The following is a 4,113-nucleotide window of genomic DNA, read 5'->3' as shown; positions in this document are numbered from 1 at the left end:
ATATATATATATATATATATACACACACGTACACATACAAGCGCTTGCAAATATATATTATATTCGTACACATACATGCGATTCTTGCGGTTCTTTGGTTTGTCACCTTAATTTAGAGTCAGAACGAACGAGACGGGGTGACCTACAGGAGTTTTAGAACTGATAGCGGAAGTGCTAGAAATATTTTACTATACCTGACGAACCATACTTTCCAAAACACACACTCGCACGAGTTTGGTTGGACACACACATGAGCCCCCCCTTCCCTACACACAGACACAAACAAACAAACAAGAACTCACATATAGATATATGGTGAGATAGATAGATGTAGATATAAATATACACGTGTGCTTGTGTGTTCATGTATACATATCTCTCTGTATATATATATGTATGTATGTATGTATGTATGTATGTATGTATGTATGTTTGTATTTATGTATGTATGTATGTATTATGTATGTTTATATATGTATATATGTATATATATATGAATACAGAAAGATATGCATTTCTCTACGTCGTAAGAAAACTGGAGGTATGCTGCATCAGGTATTTGAAAAACGAAGTCGCGTATGAAATGCGTATGGAATTTCATACATCATACTTATGACTACGCGTTGAATGAATGTGTCAACGTATGTCTGCCAGTATGTGCGTGCTTGTGTTTTTGTGTGTGCATTTGTACGCGTACGTGTGTAGTACGAACACACGTTTAGGTTTCAGAAGCTACACATTGAAATTGCTTTGAAATAACAATCCGTTTAAAATATATATATATATATATATATTTTGATAACTGCGAAAGAAATAATTATTTTTTCACTTTAAATAATATCCGTATCCTACTGTTCGTTGCACTATCTCTAGATACACCTACCATTCATTACATTATCTATAGATGAGAATCAGATTTGAAATCATCAGTTGTTATAATTGCATTCGTCGATTCAATCTCCTTGACGCCACATTTTAATAGATAAATCAAACGTTTTCGTATATATCTTATATTTTAAAGCAATCAATATTTCCTGTTGATGTTAAGACCTAAACTTGTTGCCAAGATGTCACTTGTTCACTGATTAGGCTACACAATTAAGAGAGACAAAGAATAATTTAGACATTTTATTATTTTTTAAAACTGATATCATGTTAAAATTATATAACAGACGTCAAGAATTCGTAAATAATTTGAAAGTTCTAAATAAATAAGAGATATTCGAGCTGCGTTAAAATTAATTATATATGACATTTCCAGACGAAAAATATTAATTACTCTGTATGATTTTGTTGTGACTGAATAGTTCATTACACTCTGCTGACGATCACAATGTTGAAGCAGCTAATTCTGCAGCGTGGGTGCCGAAATATCGGTTGTTAAGTATTTCATTTCATATCTATGTCGCTTTTAGTTCGATCCCAGTGTATACCTCCTTTAGTATATTCACACAGACTAATTGAGTTGTGTGGACGTAAACTATGCAGTGGATTGTCTCATATCACTAGCGAATCCAGTGAATTTGTTTTTCCTTGGCGACGTATTTACATGTTGGCTTGAAATTGTTACAATGCCATCAATATCGGAGTGGGGTTGGCGTCGACCCCAGTGCGTGACTGGTACTTGTTTTATCGACGCCGAAAGAATGAAAGGCAAATCGTCCTCGATTGAATTTTAACTCAAAACGTACAGGCAGAAGACATGCGACTAAGAATTTGGCCCGGGGTGCTTTCAATTCTCCCAAATAGTCCTCTGAATATCTTTCTATATCGGTATAGGCATTCATGTTATGAATAGATAGAAATTGCGTCAGCATGTCTCTCTAATATCCAGATAACCTATCATCTTGTCTTTCCTCAACGAAATATGTAATAGTTGGTTTTAAATTTTGGCAGTAAGCCAGAAATTTAGTGTGGGGCGGAGTTTAGTTGATAACACCGAAATTAGCATTCAACTGGGACTTATATAATCCACTGGGAGAGGATGACAGGCAAAATCGACTACGGCAGAATTTGAACGCAGGACATAAAAACAGACGAAATGACGCTAAATATATCTTGCCCGGCGTGCTAATAAAGTGTGTGTATTTTCCTGTCTCTGTTTGTCCTCCACTTCCTCTTCACAATTGACAAACAGTGCTGGTGTGTTTAAGCCCCACTAATTTTGGGTTTCGGAAAAAAATAGCTGAATAGAATAGGCACCAGGCTTTTAAAAATTAAGTACCGGAGTTGAATCACTTCATTTGAATAAAAATTATTGAAGCCTGAAGTCCAGCATGGCTGCAGTCTAATGACTGAATCAAGTTCAAAATATAAAAAAGAATTATAAACATCAACGAGAAAACCAGCATATTCGTTCTCGAGACACGAAATAATTTTCATAATGTTTTTAGCACGATCTTACGCCCAGCCCCTTATAACCCTATTATATACAGATGCTCTGCTTTATTACGTTGAAACATGTAATACAGAAATGTGAAATATTTTTTGTCACTAGCTGCTTTGATCTTTTCATTCAAAAGAGTCAAACATTCACACACGTCAATGAATTGCTTATGACATAGCATGTAATTCGTGACAGTGGCCTTTCATTGGAAATATATAACATTCTGTCGAATGCTTAGCGGCTCGTCGTCCGGTTTTTAGATTCCACTTTGCGTTTCATTCTTTTGTAGTCGATAAATTAAGTACCAATTGAAAAGTGTGGTCGATGTAATGGCCTTGCCCGTCCATATATGTTTATGAACTATATGTAGATATATTTTGACAATCTTCTGAAGTTTGTTTTGCCTAGATTCTCATTTTGCAGATATGGTATCCATGAAATCTGTCTAAAAATTATGTTCACTTAAACATACCCAAAGTAAGAATTAAAATAGTACTCATATTTTAATAGCGAATTCATCTGTTGAATTCGATCAATGTATATTATCAAGCACATGCAGTTAGAATAGTAACTGACAACATCGCTGATTGCATCTAATAGCGTAGTAGTTCTGGCAGGCAAACGTATATTTCTTTCTCATTTAGTTTTCATTTCCTGATGTACTAACAGCTATACAATCATATAAAACATTGATTGATTATATTCCGATTTTAATTTCTCTATTGTCTCTTTACCAAATGAAATAAAATATCCAACACTATTAAAATTGTTGATTATCCGATTATTTCTGTTGTTTTCGTGTAGCAGGATTTTCCGCTGACTCGACATATAATTCACATATTAAATTCGAAAGAAAGAAAACTACCCCCCTTTCTCCCTCTCAGGGAATCTAGCATCGCGTTGTCTATTAACATATAGAGTAAGCTACTATTGATATTTAACCCTATGTTAACACTCACCAGACAGAAAAAAATGATCAATATTAGACTGGTCCTGAAAATCTATTTATTTCGTGTATTCGAAACTAATTCAGCAAATAGATCCATCATTTGAAGCGTTTGATTGTGTTTTGTAATTAGCTTGGCCTTAATTCCCAACCGATTGGGTTGCCCCTAGATTGGGTTGCACCGTTTCGGTACTTATAGATCTAGTATGTTTTTAAACAAGTGATCCTCAATTTTTCATTTACCGAGGATACTGCTATCGCTGGTGGTTTACCTGTTTCAACAATCCTTCTCATTGATATTGTTTACTTTCAGATTCATTGCTCTATTTCTAGATATTTGCAGGAGATTTCTACCACAGCTTTAATGTTAATGCCCCAGTGTTATTGCATATATGTATGTCTGAATTTATCCGACTTCCTTTGTTAACACTATTTTGTATTAACGTAGCTGGCACTAAACACAGGAATATAGAGGTCTATAATCTGGTAGTTAATATTTCTGTTACGATAGTCTACAACGTGGGATAAAAGACAGATGGGATAACTGACAGGAGTAGTGAAATCAGGTAAAATGACCTTCGCGAGCCAAGCGAGATAGTGTCAAATAATGACGCATTATCTATGAAGCGAGTGACCATGGAAATCCTCAATGGCAGATGTAATTGTGCATCATCGTACTTTTCCAAGATATTCTCATTATGTTAGAGTAACGGAACGCTTCAAAAGAATAATTAAGAGATCAGTTGTATTATGATTATAGCAAAACAATTATATATATATA

At 34.6% G+C, this 4,113-nt stretch overlaps 1 long non-coding RNA gene across 1 annotated transcript in view; it reads right to left on the bottom strand.

The window, feature by feature from the left end:
• The window catches only part of LOC128247812 (uncharacterized), a 104,718-nt gene that overhangs the window by 26,418 nt on the left and 74,187 nt on the right, over nucleotides 1-4,113 (bottom strand). The gene's annotated exons all lie outside the window — the stretch shown is intronic.

The sequence above is a fragment of the Octopus bimaculoides genome, chromosome 5 (genome assembly GCF_001194135.2).
Source record: "Octopus bimaculoides isolate UCB-OBI-ISO-001 chromosome 5, ASM119413v2, whole genome shotgun sequence".
NCBI lineage: Eukaryota > Metazoa > Mollusca > Cephalopoda > Octopoda > Octopodidae > Octopus > Octopus bimaculoides.
This window is presented reverse-complemented; position numbering and strand designations above follow the sequence as displayed.